Raw genomic sequence first — 21,640 nt, forward strand, 5'->3', positions numbered from 1 at the left:
TTAGAATAACTGATTTTATTCAATTATGAATGCAATCACTAATTCATTTTATGACAGTCATAGCAACAGAAAAAAAATGAACAAGAAACAGATGGATTTTTTTTCTCCCCATGAACTACATTTTCAAAAATGGGTTTAATTGGTATTCTTGGAAAAAGCCTCTTGGCTCACACTATGTGTGAACGTTAAAGTGGACCATGCAAGCATGTGTGTGCTTAGTCTTTCTTATGACACCACCACTAGTATGACAATGTCTGGTCCCTGGCTGTTCATAGCTCCTTTGGGGCACCAGTTTTGGAGCTATGCCTCTCTTCTGGATTTAGACCCTCCCTCGCGCCCTCTCTTTCTGAAAACTGGCTCTTCCCTCCCACCCTGTTGCCCACTGGATTATGCCTATATGCTGCTTGGCCAAAAATCACCCGACAGTTTCCTATTTGACTGGAAACTGTGGATTCCTCAGAAGAAAGTTGAGCCCCAGTTCCCATAATTGAACAAATTGTGGGGATTGGGATTTGGCTGGCCTGGGATGCATGTGCTCTGGGCTGTTGGCCGATTTAGAGATCAGGACACAAAGCTGCGGCTCAAATGTAGACAAAAGCACCAAGACCGGAGTAACAGGGCCAAGCGGCTTCGAATGCTCACCTGATCTACTTGAAACTTTCACTGTCCATGTTAAGCAACATGATCCCTTTGTAGCATGTAATGACAGTGAGCTGAAGGTAGGACTAGAATCAACTGCTAACTAAACACAACCACAGCACAGAAGGAGTTGAAGCTGGCTCTTTAGGGCACTTAAGTGCAGCAACACTGCTATTCTCTTTAAGGGAAAACTCCTATAACGCTATTCTCTATCCTCAATTAACCAACCACAATCTGTTTCCCTAAGCTCTTATTACTCAGTGGTCAGTGGAAGCGTTGTCATGATGCCATAATCATGATTTCAATACCGACTATAACTCAAATAATAAGGTTGACAGTCATTCTAATCATACATTACTACAGTGCAGTGAATTTGAATCAAATTTGGTCTTGTGGCTTAACTTTAACACTAAAAATATCTAATGCCAATCTTTTGTTTCTAAACCAGTGAATTTTATATAGGAAAATACTATAGGAAGCAAGTAGACCCCATTAATCCACACACACAAGCAATCTATTTTCCCTGTGCCAGCTCCGATTGTACCAGCTCCGATTGTCTTTTGTGCCATGAAGATTTAGGACTCTAACTGAGATGAGTCCAACCATGTGAGGATCCTGAGACATCTAGAGATGTACCAGCTCCAGTTGGAATCTGCTTCATGAAGTATTCGGACATACCAAGAGGAAATGACAACTACATGTTGTTTTAAGGACAACAAACTCCTCATCGATACAACATCTGTCAGACTGTATATTGAATTAGCGTATATTTACAGTATAATCACACCCTTCAGTGACACCCAAATGAGGATGGGTTCCCCTTTGAGTCTGGCTCCTCTCAAGATTCTTCCTTTACCATCCAAGGGAGTTTATCCTTTCCACAGTCACATCAGTCACCTCAGTCACCTCAGATAAATACAAACACATTTAAATATGTCTAATATTAATCTAGAATTTTTGTATTATAGTAATTTTTATATTAACCATTTGTTTTATGTTTATGTTCTGTAAAGCTACTTTGAGACACTGCCAATTGTTAAAAGCGCTATACAAATAAATTTGAATATGAATTTTTGCACCAACCAACAGGTTTAAAGTATCTATAACAAGTTACCGGTGGCAAAGTCACACATTGTTCACAGTGAGTTTAATTTTCCAATTTAAAAGTGCTACTTAAAATGAAAGTTCATGGTTGCTTAATTCCACTCAACTACAAACTGTTGTAGAAATGACATTATTTACATTTAGCTTATTTCCTGTCCAATGTCACCCAAATAAGGATGGGTTTCCTTCTCAGTCTGGTTCCTCTCAAGGTTTCTTCCTCATATCATCTCAGGGAGTTTTTCCTTGCCACCGTCACCTCAGGCTTGATCATTATGGAAACTTGTAGAGATATACGCTAACTTAATTTTAAACTTTAAACTTTAAAATTTTATTCTGTTTCTATACTTATGTAAAGCTGCTTTGAGACAATGTGCATTGTAAAAAGCGCTATACAAATAAATCGAATTGAATTGAATTGCTAGTTAGCTAAATGTGCCTCTCAAATCTGGGTTAGATAGCTATGCTAATTATTCTCTGTGTTATTCTCAAAATTGCATCAAAATAACAGTCTTGATTTACTGTCTAATGCTAACTTTATCATAATGAGTTTTGTTTAAGAAACATTTATAGTACATTTTATTGACCACCTGATGACATTTAACCCGATAGACGTTTCAGTAAAACCTTCAGCTGGTGTATTTATTCGGACTGATTTAATAATAGAATATTAAATATATTTGTAAGATGTTTGTTGGTAAGAAATTCTGTGAGATCCCACATTCCAAGAGTTAGGATGAATGATTAAGGATCTGTATCTTGAACATAATGTGAGAAATTCTTCGATTGCGGCGCTTTGAAATTTAAATTCAACAAATCTGTGAAATGTCTCATTATATCATACGTATCTCAGAGATACTTAAAAGAAAACAAGACACTTGTACTGTGTTATGTATTTAGCTCATTAGCTTCATCTTGATGAAGATCCAAGATCTTGCATCAGATAGATACAGTAAGTCAACACAGTTTTTTGTGCTTCTCACATAATCATCTCATATAACCATGATCTAGGTATCTATGTATCTATATCATTAGTTCAAAAAAGTTCAGCCACACCAAAGAATTCACTACAAAATATTTTTCTCTTATACACGTAAACTGAATGGTGTATACTTAAAAATCCCAGTCTCTTAAAAACAGGTCAGATTACAGTAAGCATGGGAATGTACCATAGATGGTGTCTGATTTCTCTTTTATACCTCCCAGCCTTATACTTTAAATATTACTCCTTCTGCAGTAATAAATACAGAATGCTTTTTTTCTTCTGGAGCTTAGCCATGTGTACTGTATTGCTTTCTTGCAGCGCTACTGGCTCTCTTCAGTTCACTGTAACACCTTCCAGCATGTAAGCTTAGCTTTAGCAGAAGAAGCATGTACTAAGAGAAACGAGGATAGATCTATCTGATCTCTTACTTGTTTTTAATGCATAGCATTAAAGAGCAGAACAAAGCGTATCTTGTTCTCCTCGGTGAAGCAGCAATAGTATTTTGCAGCACAATGGCTATGGTGCTTAATTGTACCGGCTGGATTCCCATGGTATGGGTTCCTTCAGGAGTGTGTTGTTCACCAGTGAACGTCCTGCAGTATGCCATCAGGCTGTGAGAGCTCCCCTGCCTCTATGGAAGGACAAAGACGCAGGTCAGAGAGACAGAGAGACCAGGGCTTTCAGCACACTGAGCACCCTGGGATGGGCTGTCTTTCCCATGCCAAGACAAAAGCATTAAAGCAGAGGTGCACATATCATTTACAGCCTTAAACAGCAGGAAGCGGACTGGAGTTAGAAATGCCATCTTTGCGAATAATGAAAGAAAGACATTACAGACCAGTGTGCGTCATGGAAATGAAACCGTGATGATAGATCAGATTGGTTCATATAATTTCCTCTCTCAAAAAGACTGAAACATCCAATATATCAATCTATCAATGCACTATGCTGCAAATGATATGCAAATGTTTATATTTCTTAACTGGGTATAGGGTTGCCAGGTCTCAGCAATTTTCCACCTAAACAAGCATACAAAAATGGCCTGAATGTAGGTCAAATGTTTCAGGCTTTGAAAATATACTAAATACTTTTTTTTTCTTCTTAGCAATTTTGGTGATTGCATAGGAATCAACTTCACCTTTTCCCCATAATTCCCATTTCCTTTACTAGACTTTGCAATATATTTTACAGTTTAAATGGTTCATCACAGATACTGTCTATGCTTACAATTACACGTTCCCCTGGTTAGACATAAACCGATACGATTTCATTCCTATTGTTTACTTAAAATTGCTTTAAACTTTAACTTTAATCCCAATTTAGTGTAAAAAAAAAGCCTGGCAACCATGTGTGTGTGCCTCCAATATGAAGCCTTTATCTGTATTATCAACCTTTGCCAGACCTCATAGGACCCCCTGCAAGCTGGCTGCACAACAAAGCGAGTCTCAGCTCCCCAGCCTAGTGTAATCATTCTGCATCAATGAGGCAAAACTGCTCAGCCCTCCCCGTCCAGTGAGCTGATAGACACTTTGATACTATCTCACCCAAGAGATAGGATCACATGTGTGCCCCACAAAAAAACCTACCTCTTTCCCTTTCTCATTCTAACCACACAGTTCATTTGTTCTCTGCATATCCTCATTTTAAGTTCCAGAAGGAGTGTGTCAAGTGTTTTGTAAAAAGTCTTATTACTGTGTTGTCATCTGCCCCTCCCCTCCACCTATGGGCTTCTTTGTGTTAAAAAGATGAACTTGAGCTTTCCGGTGTCTGTACTGTACTGTAAGTAAGTTTAAAATGCTGAGTAGCGATCGTACATGTGGCAAATATTGCTTGACAGATGTCTAAAAGGATTAGTAAGTATAGATGAACATGCAGCCACCCAGGTACCTATTATTAAAGAAAACATTCCAAGGTAGCCATAGAAACCCGAGGTGCTGACAGGTCTTTGTCAAGGCAGGATTCCTGCCCGCTGATCTTTCCTCTCTCTCACTCAGGACAGGCACCAGCAGGTAGAGCAGCCTCAAGTTTCATGGCCCGCCCTTGTCTCAAACTTCCTGTTGCACGTACACCACTTCACCTTTCAGAGAACATCGCTCACTTTATGCAACATGGGGGTTCGGGCTCTGTATAAACATACCCTATGCAACACCTTAGCACAGCCCTGTCGAATCTGTGGAAGGTGTGGATTCGTCTCCTATAACAGCACAGCTTTGACAGTAACATGAATGATAGTTTGATTTCAATACTCTTATATATAATATCATTTTCAAAACCATTCACAGCGGCAGATGTCCTATAAAATGGAAGAAAAGGGATTTGAAATTTAACAACGATCGACGATGTGGTGAAGATTTGTAGAATTAAATATAAGAGGTGTCAAGTGTCTGTTAGAACAGAGCTGCTTTAAATTAAGTGGGAACAGAAACTAACTTGTCTCATGGATGTTTCTCAAGATTAAATGCAACTGTAAACAGTTTTCCAGAACCTTCTAACTGACTGTCCTTCAGTGGTGGAATGAACTTCTAACCTCAATCCAGGCAGCAGCAGAATCTTTTCCAAAGAGTCAAAGAGTTCATTGGTGTGTGCGTTGACCTTTTTAATGACCTTTAACTCATTTTCAAGGACTGGATGGATTTTTCAGAAAATCTCTCTCTCTAGTTCTCTGTATCACTTCTCTTTAGCAGAAGTGGATGCTGGGGCAACCCCGCAGATCTTGGTCTTTCTCACAGCGGCTCAACCTGCGACGGAGATAACAAATCCTGTAGCAATCCACCCTTCCTCCACATTGAAAGCAATGTTTGTTACATCGTGTGATTTGGATGACTCAGATTTTCAGATTATTGCACCCTGGTTTCATAGATACAGTACATTTTGACCAAAACCAAAGTGGAGGGAAAAAAACACTAATGACGTCAGTGAATTAAATAAAGATTTTCAAAGTGCGGTTGAGTCCAAGAGCTGGAGGGTGACATCAGAGCGTGGCAGTGTGTTCTGCCTGGTGCACAAGTTTTATGCGAGTGTGTGCTTGTGAAACATTGATCCCCAGAGAACTGTCTAAAATACCCAAGGAGAATCTGTACTTTTAACTGACATTTACATCACTCTAATGGATTGGTTGTTCTCAAGGGTTCTTCCCCTGAGTGTCTTATCCATACTGTATCAGGGAAGGGACATCGTTCCTCTACTCTCTACTCTCGTGCTTCATTGGAAAATATGATGTAGGCAGCATTTGGTTACAGTTAAATCCAAAAAACTAGACTGGCGAAATGACAGAAGAGGCAATATTAAAGAGCTTGGACTTTGAGAGGTTCTAAAGATGTTTGGTGCAGTCTGTGGGCTCTTGTAAACGAAGCTCCTAGGCACGTAAGGTGCACCTTCTCCTTCAGAGCTCTGGTGCCAGGTTGTTGGAACAGCAAAAGACACTATGCACTGCTCCAGTCAGACCAAAACACTGGGTCAGGCAGAAGCATGGCATGAACTAAAGGTCTGTTATTTCCCTAAAGGTTTAACAGTTTTATTATGGAGTACTGAAAGTCCTAACTATGTCCTGTGTACTATGACCTTTTAATTAGAATGAAATATTTTTCTTTCTTCACTGCTTAGCCCAGAACGAGGCAGCATGAGTGTTTTTCAAGCCCCAAATCCATCAGAACGATTGATGTAAACACAATTCCCTCTGAAAGTATCAGAACCGCAAGACTAATTCTTTAGTGTTTGCTTTGCACTGAAGACAGTTATGTTTTAGATCAAAAATGAAAATGAAAACTCTAGATATGAAACTCATATTTACATCCAGATATGTTAAACAACTTGGAACATGGCATCTTTAATGACAGACCATTTAATTCTTAGGTGAGCAAAAATCTTGGAAAAGTAAATTCAAGTAAATAATGCTTAATATTTGGATGCATATCCATTGCTTAGAATAATTGAATCAAGATGCCGGCCCTTGACGTCACCAAACTTCTTCTATTGTGATGCTTTTCCAAGCTTGTACCGCAGATTCATTCAGCTGTTGTTTGTTTCCACTTCCAATTGTTTTGGAGGGGAACAGGGGTGCTGCCAAACCTTTTTTGTGGTGCTCTAAAATGTTCCAGATAAATCTTCATAAGTCTGATAAGGTATATTAAAGTAGACACACATCTGAGAATAGACTAACCCATTCATCGAACCTTATCATTTACATCATTTGAACGATTTTATATATGAGCGCTGATTGTAATGCCAGCTGAAGAGAAAATATCCTTCGCATCCAGTTCCTCGCTGTACTCCTCCTCCTTTTACTTTTCCCTGTGTAAACCTTGACTTTCGAAAGAAGATTTGTTTCTTTCGGCTGCTGGTCCGCATACTAGATTTGGCATAGGTTTTACGCCGGGTGCCCTTCCTGATGCAGCCCTCCCATTTTATCTGGGCTGGAGACCCGCACTGAGACTTAAACTCTTCAGTGACTGGGTTAGCTCCCTGCCTGGGAAATAAACCTGAGCCACGGCAATGAGAGCGCGGGATCCTGCTGCTGGACCATCCAGAGGCTAAGAGAATGCTTTCTTATGTCCTCTATAAATAAATAAATAAATAAATAAATAATAAAAGGGAAAATAAAAGGAGGGGTACCCTAGAAAAACATTTGTATTTTTTCAGTAATTATATATATATATTTATATACGTATATATATATATATATATATATATATATATATATATATATATATATATATATATATATAATCTTGTCTAAAAATGAACTACAGGTACATTTGTATAAATATGCAGAATGTGATAGCTAAAGGAGACTAAATATTTATTTCGTTCTGCTACACTAGACATTTAATATCTGTTTTGAGTACTGCTATGAGTTTTAATTCCATAACGTCCATGAGTGATACAGAGCAGGGTTACCAGTCTCAGAGCCAGAGACACACTTCATGCATTTACGGTGAAAGACATAAACCAACTGGTGGAAATAGGCCAACTGACTTGGTTTTAGAACCAGTTAAACAGCTGGACATAGAAATTGACCTGTGTGTGTGTGTGTGTGTGTGTGTGTGTGTGTGTGTGTGTGTGTGTGATTTATTCCTGCCTGGCCAAACAGATGTTGTTCTCAGGCATGGTGAAAACTATTTACCCACTGCCCAAAAAACTTATTGGTGCCATTACAGTGACTGAAGAGTATCTTAACTGGTAAGCAAAGGAAAGAGGGAGTTTAACTATTTGTATACATATCAGTGGACTTATTTTCTATTGAAGTTAATTTACCATTGAGCTTTTATGAGGTGTGTGTAACAATAAAAGGTAAGCTTTTCTAAGTCAGAGGTTTCTTCAAGTATTTCATGCCTCTGTATAATTGGGAAATATGTAAAGCCATACACAGATTTCTGAAGATTGTATAAAAACTGCTTATGTGGAGCACACAAAATTTGTACATTTGCACATGTACAAACCTTGGAACCTGAGCCAGGTTTAATCAGTCAATGAGTCTCCACTGTCAAAATATTCACTGAGATTGAGCAGTGCTGGTCACGGTGCTGCCAGGAGTCACTCGGTCACACTCCCTTGCTATGTACAACCCTGTTAAAATGGAAGAGTTTTGAGATGTATAAAAAATAAACCAAGATAAATCATGTCAGAACACTGAGAACACCCTCAATGTGAAATTACAAGGTTTAAAATTTTTAAAATGAAAAAAAAAAAAAAGTCACATAAGACACAAAAGAACACCATACTCATGGTACAGCATGGTGGTGGCAGCATCATGCTTTAGGAGACTGCTTTTCTTCAGCCAGAACACAATGTGTTTAGTGTGGAGAGAATGAACAGCTACAAATTTCAGGTGATTGTAGTGCAAAGCCTTCTGGAGTCGGCTAGAAATTAGTAGATTAAAAGGAATTTCATCATTCATGACTCAAAGCCTGGACCTCAATCCTACTACAAATCTGTGGGGTGACCTGAAGCAGGCCGTCCCAACGAGATGCCCTTAAAATGTGATGGATCTAGAAGGTTTTTGTTTGTTTGTTTTGTTTTGTTTTGCTTTGTTTTAAGAAAGAGTGGGAATATATTGTCAAGTCAAGATGTGCCTTGGTGATAGACTCTTAAACAAAAAGACTGAGTGGTGAAAAGTGTAGGTTTAGGAGTTTTTTTTTTTATTTCATTTGAATATGTTATAATTTCACATTGAAGGTGAAAAAAAAGAACAAATTGTTTACATTTTAACAGAGCTGTGAAGACATTTTATATCCATTGTTTATGCATACACTCACACTCACACAGACACACACACACACACACACACACTCACACACTCACGCACGCACGCACGCACGCACACACACACACACACACACACATAAAAACACAGCACTCACAGATTAAATTGCTTTAAATTGCTCTCTTGCATATAATGAAGGCTGTTACACATACAGACACTTTAGAGTAACATGTGCTGAAGTGTATGCCAATCACAGCTTTCTCACCAGTACACAGATCCCGCCAGTTTGAACAGAGCATCAGAATTAACAGTGCCAGTGTTAAGATATGTTGGTGAAAGCATGCAAGTCTCAGCAGCACATAAGAAAACTGCTTTTGTTATGCACTGCCCAGGGCTGTGAACACTGCAAGTAACAGCTTGCTGGAAGGGGAAACCAGGCTTTATGTGCCCAGCATGATGGCAATGAGCAGAAATCCACCAAGATGTCCTCTCTGCCATGCACAACCATTGTTTTGTCTAAACACTGCTAATAACTTTACTGTGCAATTTTTATCTGCTGGAGCAACTTGGACACTGATATTCAGCACTGCTAATCCTAATGGTTTTACCTGGAGTCTATCACAGGACACTCTGGGCACAAGAAACGGTAAAACAGGGTGCCAGTCTATCATAGGGCACAATCACACACACTCACACACCCATTCATATACTACAGACAGTTCAGGAAGCACAATATGATGCACTTGGTCAGGGAGTAAATTATGTAAACCATTCTCTGTTTCAGACAGAAGTGTGAAGCCCTCAGAGATACATCAATACCTTTTCTTCCTTTTTTTCTTCAACAGGGTCTTCATTTTGCCTGTTTGTCAAGATGAAATTTTTACTAATTTTAACATAAACAGAGCTAAATAAATCACACCATGATTACCTAATACTAAGCTTGTACAAGTACCAATAAATACTCTACAGTAACAATACAATAAATAAATATCAATACATACCTCATTTCGAAAAAAAACTTTTTTTGTATGTGTTGATAGAAAAATTCAACAGTTGTATGCTAATGAATAAAACTCTTCAAGTGTATGTTTTAGATATGTTACTGGTCTTGAATTCAGAACTTTTAAACAAATAAATTCTAATTTCATTTGAAACCAGGTTATGGTGTAAATCTGTGTGATGCTGCTTTTTGTTTACACAGACGGGTTGGCAGGTATAAAAGTATAAGAATAAAAGTAGTCAAAAAGAATAAAAGAATAAGAATAAATGAATAAGAATAAAAGTGGTCAAAAATGAACTACTGATCATTCAGTAGCACTTCAATGAATTAGCATGGCTCTTGGTTCTCAGGTTTTGCAAGGGCAACTAATTAGTCAAAATTAGTATTCGCAGTATGACTCATCTATAGACGTGATACAGTGTCAGTGTAGTAATAAGCTGTGGTTATTTACTACATTAAGCTATTAAAACTATTTTTAACTCTTATAGTCACCTCTATGTATATGGGTAATGAATCAATTATTAATTATTATATGGAATATATGGAAAATTGGTTATTAAGTTGTTAATGTAATTAAGTCACTGAGTCATTAAAATTGCCTCCAGTGTTAACAGTACATTCTTTACTTACATTATTTACACAAGCCTACCTTCAGCTCTCTGAGGGAAATATATACTTTATATATATATATATATATATATATATATATATATATATATATATATATATATATATATATATATATCTGCAGTACAGTCATATTTTTAATCTGAAACCAACAGTGCCTGATAAAACACAACACAACCCATACTGTATATTTAGTAAGGGGGAAGAAAGAAGGAGTACTGCCCTATTTGACTGCACACAAACCAGCAGCCCTTGGCAACAGACGTATGAAACTCAAGATGGCATGAACGAACTTATCTGACTGAGACAGAAAAGATGATGGGGAGTTTTTAAAAAAAGCACAACTTGCTGTGCTGCGGTGGCATTGCATAATACTGTACCTTCTGGATTTCATCAGTAGGGACGCTCAGATATCTGTGACATCTATGTCAACACTGTCCTCCTTTTGAACTGTGATCACTGAGCTGACAAATCAGAAAGGAAGAACAAGCCCTCATGACTCTGGAGCAGGTAAACTGCAGTCTAGAGACAAGGAGCTATTTGTTCGAGGCAGAAACGTGATACCCCTTAAAACAGGAAGTTTTTTTTTCTTTTTCATCTAACAAAATAAATAATTAAATCTGCAAAAATGAGACATCTCAGCAAAGCTGTCTGTTTCTTCTTCTGTTCTTTCTTTTGACAAGTCAAAGCTACACTACATGGTGACTTATTTCAAATGTATTTATATATTTTTAAAAGAAGCTCATCAGAAAGGTTCACAGGGCATGTTGTTGAGACTACATGTGTGTATCAGGACTAGGATCCTGTGGATAAGAAAAACTGGAAAAAAAAAAAAGACTGGTGATCCTTAGTATCTGCCTGGAGCAAGGTAAATTATGCTACTGATTTGTTTACATTTTCGTAAATAGATCCAACTAAATTCATTAGAAAACACAGAGAACAGGTACGAACTAACAATATTTCACTCGGAATAAGAGACAGGAGATTTCACACTCTATGCTGAAATTTCTGCCATTTCTACCTCTGAGTTTTGTTTCCGGCATTTTTCAGTGTTTTCAGTGTGGAAAGAATATATATCTATATATCAATATATCAATATACCTATACAGTATATACAGTATCAATATATATATATATATATATATATATATATATATATATATATATATATATATATATATATATATCGATTTCATTTGAACTAAACATAGACTTTAGGAATAATATTTTATTCAAAACTATATTTTGAACATTAAAGTTTGAATCCAAAGCGTTAAATCCAAATCCTTTTTTTCCAATAGGTAATACTGTAGTATAAGGGGGCACGGTGGCACGCCTCCACCTTGTGTGTGTGGAGTTTGCATGTTCTCCCCGTGCCTCGGGGGTTTCCTCCGGGTACTCTGGTTTCCTCCCCCAGTCCAAAGACATGCATGGTAGGTTGATTGGCATCTCTGGAAAATTGTCCCTAGTGTGTGATTGTGTGAGTGAATGAGTGTGTGTGTGTGCCCTGCGATGGGTTGGCACTCTGTCCAGGGTGTATCCTGCCTTGATGCCCAATGACGCCTGAGATAGGCACAGGCTCCCCGTGACCCGAGGTAGTTCGGATAAGCGGTAGAAGATGAATGAATGAATGAATACTGTAGAATAGCTGTATAATAGTGTGGCAAGGTCATTTGACATCATTTGGCAAGGTTTCTACATCCTGTCTTTTACAATTGATTTGTTTTATTGGTCTGATGCAAGATAAACATGTGCTGGATGTATGTGTTTGTTGGAAATGGCTTTAGATATACACCAATCATTGAGAGATAACACCAGGATGCACTATGGGAAGAAGGCAAGCCGGTGGAGACAGTTGGATGCTCTGGGTGATGTTCTGCAGGAAAGCCTTGGTTCCTGGCATTCAGGTGGTTGTTACTCTGACATGCATCACTTCCTTGTTGCAGACCAAGTACATCCTTTCATGGTATCTTTCAGCAGAATAATGCAGCCTGATACACTGCAAAATTGTTTGAGGTTGAGGAATATGACAAAGCGTTCAAGGTTCCAAGAATTTTTACTGTATCTCAATCTGATCAAGTATCTGTGAGATGTGCTGGACAAACAAGTCTGATCCATAGAGGCTCCACCTCGAAACCTACAGAGCTTAAAGGATCTGCTGTTATAATGTCTCGGTGCCAGATGCCACAGCACACCTTCAGAGGTCTTGTGGAATCAATGCCTCAGTGGATAAGAACTGTTTGGTCTGTTCGTTCTAACTGTTTCCATTGTTTCTTGTAAACATTTTTCATGTACAATCCTTGTGCTAGAATGTTTAATGTCTCTAGCTGAAAACGGACAGCAAATAACGGATATATTTTTGAATGCAAATACAAAAAGAAACAGGAACAACAGAAACAAATCTGCAGTTAGTTTGGATGCAGTTTGTAAAAAAAGAAACTGCATATACTCTGTAAGGTGAAAGATGGTACCACATGGAGAAAGTGATGTAACGGATGTGACCAGGCCTCCAAAAGTGAATGCTGAGGAATATTGTGTCATGACAGAACTAGCACATGTGCAAGACCTTTTCCCATGCCAGTGAGGATGAGTGATGATGAGGTGCTATAAGCCAGAGCCCCGTAAAATAATCACAAAAAAGCAATGACTCACTTACATAGCTCCATTAGCACTATGATTACTCACCTTTATTAGTTTTTAGTAATTAAAATAAACTAGGCCTAGAGAAGGTGAAGTAACACTGAATACCACTTTTTAACCAAAATGTAGCAGGATGGTGCACTGTATTGTTAGTACTACTGTTGTCATTTTCATTATAAAGCTTGGTAAAACCAGAATTTTTGATTAAGGTATTCCTTTAGGACTGTTAAAGAAACTAGTGCAGACATTACACAGTGAGAGTGAGGAAGAGACAGTTCCCATACAACATGCCACTGTTGTGTTAGGCATGGTGCCATGACCTCGCTAAGCTGTAGTGGAGCATGAGTCTGTCTGGGAAGCTCAGACAGTTGCAGAGCTCCGCTTTTGTGGTTTCCCGCTCACGATGTTGCAGGAAAAGCCAAACGGTGGATTGACCATGTAGGTGGGCCCAGGGTCAGATTCAAGTGGTTGTGGTTGTCTGTTGGAGAAAGAGAGTCATATCATCCATTTAAACAGATAACATGGACATCTGTTGAGGATTGTCACCTATTAAAGAGCTGCAAAAACACTTGATATTGAATAGTTAAGGATTCATGAGGAAAACATGTAGACTCACTTTGTCTTCTCACATAGCTTGATGCACTGAATGAATGTGTTTAGCTAAACTGAGACCTGCTAAAGAAACTCTCTCAGGGAGTGTGTGTTTTCCAGTCCCACTGTGCTGAAAACTGATCAGCTATTGGAGAAAACTATAGTAGTCAAGCTAACTTGCACCAGGAAAACACCAGGCCTAACTGTTGTAGAAGCACCGGCATTATACATAAACATTGGCCACTTAAATAAAGTCCTCGTTTTGATTCAGTGCAAACTCTATGAAAGAAAACAAGCAGTCATGTGTTGATATTTTATAAAAGCTCCCGTAAGCTTCATGCAAAGAAAATTGCACAACATTCCACATCAACCAGTTATTCAGTAAACTAAAGATTGGCGTAGAGAAACCAAGTAGGCTTTTTGAAGCTATTAATCATCATTTTCTCTTCACACAAATTTGAGTGATATATCGTGTAATTAAAGTCACTTCGTATATAGATGGATTCATGACCCCAACTTTCTATCAAAGGTTCTCTCTTACAGTATGTGTGTATACAGAAATTGAAAAAAAAAAAAACCCTAAAACTTGTGTGCCACGTGTGATCAATGGAAAATAAACACAAAATGTATTTTTGATTTGCAAAAATGTACACATGCCAAGAGTGAAGAGAGTAAACAAGTCAGCAGCTGCATGGAACTGAACATTTTTACAAATACTTTAAACAATTCAACTCTTTAAAATACTCAACTCCTTTTTTAATTGAATGCAATTGCCAGCGGTTTCAGTTTAACACACGCATACATTTATTTTGTTACGGTAAAGATCACTATGGATATTCATGAGACAATACATGTAAAATGCAGTATAGCATTTGATCTGTGGTGCACATGTTTTTTCACTGGCCAACCACCCTGGACTTGGCCATAAGGATACCGTCCAAGTTATTAGCATCCATGCATCTAAATGAACATTACAAGAAGTTTGTTTGTGAGTGAGTGTGTGCGTGTGTGTGTGTGTGTGTGTGTGTGGTGTAGGACTGGGCCAATCTGTTTGCAGGCTTTTGGATGAATGCCAGCAGGCTGTGCATGAAAGCCATGAAGAGGGTGGCTGCACAAGCGGGCAGGTGTGTGACTACGTGCCTGCTCAGAGGTTGCAAAAGGGGCCCTTAATGGGGGGAAGAGGATGAGGAAAAGAAAGAAAAAAGAAATAGGCACCTTTAAAAGCTGAAAATAAGATATCTTCGGATGCATGCTGTCTAACACACAACATTATAATCGTTAAAGGGGCCAGTTTTATCTCACCCCTGTCACTTTGCCATTTCTGATGACTCTCCTTCTTTTATTTATCTCCCCTTACTCAAACCCAAGTCAACAACATTAGATTTCCTCTTCCTCTGCCCCATTACATCATTGTTTCCAAAGCCACTATCACTGTTCTTACCCACAAGCCTTTGAGGCAGAGTGATTACCTGGGAATAATGCCTATGATTAGTTGCACCCAGGCTCTTTCATAAGCCTTCGCAGAAAGCTCAAAAGCCCAGAGCAAAACTCCCTGTTCAGACATGCCCAGGCACTTGGCAGCCATTTTTGTTCGCATGGCAAAGCTAACCAGAGTAAACAGCATGAACAGAGCACACTCCTTTGCACTTTCTGTAGCCAATTAAACACATAAATCAAAATAGGGTGACCACTGCCCAGAGTTGCTACAGAGACGAGGGTACAGTTTGAGAGAGGCAGAGGCTCAAAGAAAATATATACACACTTTCTACCCACCACACACCATTTTCATTACACTGTTACCACACCACCATTCATTATCATTCCCTGTGTGCGCAATACAAGCCTGTTAAAAGTCTACTAAAACACATTATTGCTTGTTTGTCTTTAGTTTTAGGGAACACAGATGGTCAGTATTCAGTTGTTGTTCGGACTATTAGTCACATTGGTCCAGTGGTTTCTTCAAGATGTCAAACATGCAATATACAAAACTCAAGTCAAAAGTACATTAACATGCATTAAAATCTCAGCTATGCCTCAGCCATCCATTGTAGTGCCATTCAAAAATCAGAACTTATCAGAACTTAACGTTACTGAGGCATATAGAGCTGCTCCTGTGCTACAGATTGTACAATGTTCTGTTTGCCATAGTCTAAAACAATGATCAGATTTAGAGAGACAATTATAATGCTGCGTGATTACAGAATGTCTGCAACATTTTTTTATTTAATATTTCACCTATATAAATTGTTAGATTATATGCACAAAAAGATCCAAGAATCGAGGTATAGTCTTGTTTGCTTACTTGGTCTTTATATTTGCTCCAAAATTCCCAAAGCTGAACTCATTGTTACAATAAGGGAATATCCAGGGCACAAGGCAGGGGGACACTTTTAAAGCCCGGGGACAACATGCAAACTCCACACACACAGGACAGACGCACGACTCCTTCCACCAACCCTAGATTTACAAAACAATTGTGTTAACACTGTTCAACATTAATGCGATAAAATGCTATTATTCTGTATTGGAACCAATTCATTTGGAACATGATAAATAAATAAAAGAATAATAAAGGTGTCACACATTCCGTTTGTTCAATTAAAAGCTTAGAACGGGTGGAAACTTGTATAAACTCGTTTCAATACAAGAAATTCTGTCACCACGCATTTAAAAAAACAATGCACCGTATCTTTAATCGAATATCATAAACATTTTTTTTGGTCAAGATTTAGAGATTCGGTCAGTAAGGTTCTAATCAGTGTTTGGTCAACAAAATACCCAATAGCTATAACTCATGTATTCCTGTGCTACCTGTCAAGACGATCAGCTCTTTGACAGCGGCACACTCGCATGGCTCCCAATGACACTCTAGGAGTGAATCTGTGCTCTGTAAGTCACCTGGAGCTCATATAAACTGCTTTTGTTTTAGAGACTTAGGGCAAAAGGTCAGAAGTTCAAAATATCTATGTGTCTGCCGCCACAGGCTGCTCCTTTTGTTAACTGTGACAGGCATAATGGGACACTAATGGCTGCAAACTATAGTCTGACAACTCTTGCCAAACTTGCCTCTTCCAGTTGCTGCCAAGTTTCAATGTCGTTGGCGCACACGTACAATGAAATTCATCCACAGACATCACCATATCTTCTGATTTAGAGTCCAGATGGCGGCTTATCGGTACGTCATAAAAACATATGATTATACGATCAAATTTATCTTGCTGGAAACCTCCCCTTTCCTCTTGCTCTCTTGCTCTTGTCTGCTAGTTACTGTACAAGACAATTTCACATTTAGCCTGACGGACAAGCTGGAACAGCATGAAGTCATTGTGATTGTAAGTAGAGATCACAATCTTTTTTTACATTTTTTTTTTTTGATACTCGACCAGAAGTTGCGTTATTTGTTCTATGTTCTTTCAGGAGCCGGGAGCCTGCATGAAGACAAGATGCTTGTCAGAAGAGGCAGATGACATCATGGCTGAAAACGTTTATTAAGTGTGACTGCCAAGCGCAGTACAAGACAGAGATGTACAGTACAAGTGGTCAGACTATATGCAACTCTGAAGTAAACTCTAAACTCCTCAGTTACTGTATACGAAAGAAAAAAAATAATAAATACATTTCACTCTTAAATACAAACATTATTACCACATAAACTGAGATTTACCATAAAATCTCTCTTCAAGATTACCGAGATTAGAGCTTGTGACAATCTAAGCAAGGCATCTGTTGTTTGTTTGACAAAGTAAGATGAAACCACATGTTGATAAAGTATAATGACCATCTGACACTCTGAACTCCAAAAACCTGTTTTAATAGAGGAAGCTGTAGAACAGATAAGATTTGGACGTGTTGATGAGTAATGCGAGACACTTTTGCAAGATATGGCTTGCTCAGTGTGTATATATACAGTGTAGATCACAATCAACTAAACTGTTAGCAAAAAAACTGATTTTTTTTATCTGTTTCTGATTTAATACATGTTTTCTAACAAGTTATATTATCAACAATAACGTGAGAGAAAAGCTGAATCTTATAGTAATGAGACATGGACTCATTCGCAGGTTTTAATAAAACCTGATGTTCCGTGTGCTTTAAACGAATAGAAAATCTGAGCTGTTAAATCTGAGATGTTCAAAAAGCATGGTTTCATTTTAAATAATGAATATAAACAATTTACATAAACATTTTACAGTTCAAAATCATAGCAGTATTGTAGAATTTTGACAATTAATGTGTAAATGTTAAACTTTTGCTTTTAGCATTTCCTTTTAATTTTTTTTTAGATTTTTTCAGATTTAAATGAAGAAAAAAAATCATTTTTAATGTCGTCTTGGATTCTTTGACTTTTACTGTATGGTGCAAGTAAACCATGACCCCATAACACTATCATGATATCAAATCATGTCATTTCTTGTGTTACAGCCACATTCTTTTGATCTCACTGTGAAAAAGTGAAGGTATTTATGTGTAATAATTAAAAAAGTGTGTTACTTTGGAGCTGGCATAGTGATGTGTGTGTCTAGAGTTTCTGTAGCGATGGTAAGTAGTCACACGTTCAGTCATGGTGTAACTGCATTTTTTTTGGCCAGACCTTATGTCAAAGAATGAGACTGAACCCGAAAAACAGGTCATCTCACCTGCTGTGTGTCCCTTTCACCCTGTTGTAGCAGTAATGTACACTTGTATGCCTTGGGCAAACACACACTGATGTGTTGCATAGCACCTCCTGCACACTTTAAACGGGTTGTGTGTACATGTATATTAGCGTATGATTGATGGAGATTCTGCTAACAGAAAATATGTGTGTGTGTGTGGTGAGTACTATGTACTACTGTATGAATCTATGTACATATAGAGTGTATATGTGTGTCTGCACTATAAAGCAAAAGCTTGTCATTTGTGTTTGTTCATTTGGGTTTGTTTGAAGTCTGTTTATTTTTTTTTGTGCTCTTTTGTGCTCATGCCGATGTGTGTATGTGTGTGTGTGTGTGTGCATTTCAGAGAGCATGTGTTGTGTGTGTGTAAGGTACAGGTGCAGGATTGACTGGAAAAGTGGAAATGGAGGGCGGATAATACCAGGATTTAGAAGTAAGCTAGGTTCATGTGTATGTAAGTGTGTGTATGTGTGTGTGCGTGTGTGTGTGTGTGTGTGTGTGTGTGTGTGGCAGGGATTACCCATCGCAGTATCAAGCCTTCAAACCTACCACCTGACCAGCTTGAAATAAGCCTCCATCATGTTCTGGTCTAGGCCACACACAGCTATTGAGGTAAGGAGCCAATTTTTAGCCACTTAGCCACTCAAGTCCTATCAGTAGAACTAAGAAAGGTAATATAATATCTTATATTCTTTGGCTTCACACCCCTAGGTGATGGACCGGTGTCCCATTTAGTGTGAATTCTCTCACACTGTTTCCATACTAGGCTCTTTCATCCACTGTGAACCTGACCAGGATAAAGTGGTTATGAATCAATGAATAAATATCTTTAGTGCTGACATTAGTATGTGATAATGGATGGAAATAATTTTGGCATTACCAGTACTAATGCAACACAGTAGACAAGTTGTTTCAAGAATAGAGTAAAGAGATCGATTTTAATGTGGATTAATCCGCGTGACACAATAGGCAATAGGGTTCCTGGTTTAAGCCAGAGCTTGGGTTACAGTCTGTTTGGAGTTCCTGTGCATGTTCCTCCTGTCTGTAATGGTTTTTAACTGGGTTCTTCTATTTCCTCCCACTTCCCAAAGGCTACTTTAAATTACTGTGACTCATGGCATGGCATCAAATCCCATTCAGAATGTATTCCAACTTCTTGTGCAGTATACTTGGGATCATCTCAGGATCCTCTGCAATCCTGACCAGGACACTGAAGATCAATAAATTTCGATTCATAAGAAATGTGAACTAGCTTGGTCTGTACAGGTAAAGTATCAGTTTTCCAATTAGAATTTCCTGAAAAATGCTTAAATAATTAATGTTATTTGTTCTCATAGATGTCACATTTGGAGCACCAGCACTCCTTTGGCATAAAGCTTACGCCAGAACCCGGGTTAAACGTTTAAGCGCAAATCACTCATGCTCATGACGCATGACAAGAACAAATATGGCTAAGAGTTTGGCTCACTGAGAGATGGCTCTCTGCTGACACAGAGGACTAATTACTTCAGAAAAGAGGAGGATGAAAGTGGTTTGGCTACACAAGATCAAACTCCCAAAAGGTTTATCAAGTCAACGATAAACAACAAACCATATTTAAATCTTTGGTGAATTGCAGAATGTATGACAGAAGTGACTCTTTACTCCTGAAGCAGCTACAGTAGAAATACAGTATGTTTTGAGGTAAATCTTCTCAAAAGATTTTTAAAATATTAATATAAACTAAACCCAAAATATTTTATTTGAAGGTCACTTGGGTAAAAGCACTTAGGTAAAAAGACCTGCAACTTTATCTTTTATGATTTTGTTCTGAAGACAAAAACTACTGTTTGGATCGATGCAATAAACCCTTTGGGGGTATTTAGGGATGAATAAGATGATCGATCTATCGATCTATCTATCTATCTATCTATCTATCTATCTATCGATCTATCTATCTATCTATCTATCTATCTATCTATCTATCTATCTATCTATCTATCTATCTGGTCAGACACACAAGTGTAAGCTTTTTTTACTCAAATATAGACAAACCCACAATTGACCATATATGGAGTGCAAAAATATTTTTAATGTAAAATCCCTAATATCTAATATTTTATATTATTTGTGGTTTATCTAAATCTACCAGATAAACAACTTAATAAGTAGTTTTGTGATTAAATTTACTTAAAAACACTTTATAGGTATAAATAAAGACTATAGGTAATTCAGTTTGTGGCTTATGCTTTCACTTGTGCTTTGTATCTGTTTGTTTAACTAAATCTCAAATTTTTGTTGATTTTATATACTGTACATATACTTGTGTAATTAGATAACTAAACATATACATAAAATTTATGGACTTTGTCTTGAAATGTCCATAATCTTAGTCTACTCCTCTTATCTAGCCCGAATAGCTCCACTGTTGCAGCATGTAAACACACCTGAAATAAAAATGAACTGTTTTAATTTGTACTGAAAAATGAACAAATATGATTTATTTACATGTTTGTGTGGTAATTTTTGTTATCTATGAAAAAGAATTGCTACCCCATGTAAGCAACAGTAACAGACTTTCAGCTAAATATCATCCGAATGTTGCCTGTCAAATCCAGTTCAGAAAAAGCTGAAATGAAGACAGAATGGAAGAAGTGAGAGAGGGCAAATAAATCAAAACGCTATGATCTTTCCATAGATGGTAATGTCTAACTAACATATCCTTATGAAGATGTCCAGGGCACAATACAAAGCCTTTTATTTTTTTTTTCTTAATTCATCAAGTGATAAAGTTGGTCAAAAGAATGATCTAGATAGATAGATAGATAGATAGATAGATAGATAGATAGATAGATAGATAGATAGATAGATAGATAGATAGATAGATAGATAGATAGATAGATAGATAGATAGATAGATAGATAGATAGATGGATTCTTTTGACCAACTTTATCACTTGATGAATTTAAAAAAAAAAAGGCTTTGTATTGTCTTAAAGGAAACTCCCCGGAATGTACTTTTGGGGAAAAAGACAAAGCTGACCTTTATTTGAGACCAGTAAGGCTGAGAGTTTGCAAATGTCACTGTGCTTTAAGAATGTAGTTTGAAACGGAACATTTCTAACTCGGCTTCCTTCTAAGAAATGACAGATATTAAAAAAAATCAAAAATCTAAAGAATTTTCTGGATGATTAATAACTAAATAAGTCGCAATGAGGTTAT

The 21,640-nt window shown here is 37.7% G+C and overlaps 1 long non-coding RNA gene across 2 annotated transcripts; it reads left to right on the forward strand.

The window, feature by feature from the left end:
• Positions 1 to 18,496: 18,496 nt before the first annotated feature.
• Positions 18,497 to 20,489, forward strand: LOC132861312 (uncharacterized). 2 transcript variants are annotated; one of them, XR_009649924.1, is made up of 4 exons: positions 18,497 to 18,599; positions 18,787 to 19,052; positions 19,532 to 19,706; positions 19,778 to 20,489. It is a non-coding gene; the product is annotated as an uncharacterized LOC132861312 (long non-coding RNA). The 2 variants fall into 2 exon arrangements; XR_009649923.1 differs by having other exon boundaries at positions 18,787 to 19,706.
• The last annotated feature ends 1,151 nt before the right edge of the window (positions 20,490 to 21,640 follow it).

Source organism: Tachysurus vachellii, chromosome 18, assembly GCF_030014155.1.
Source record: "Tachysurus vachellii isolate PV-2020 chromosome 18, HZAU_Pvac_v1, whole genome shotgun sequence".
Lineage (NCBI taxonomy): Eukaryota > Metazoa > Chordata > Actinopteri > Siluriformes > Bagridae > Tachysurus > Tachysurus vachellii.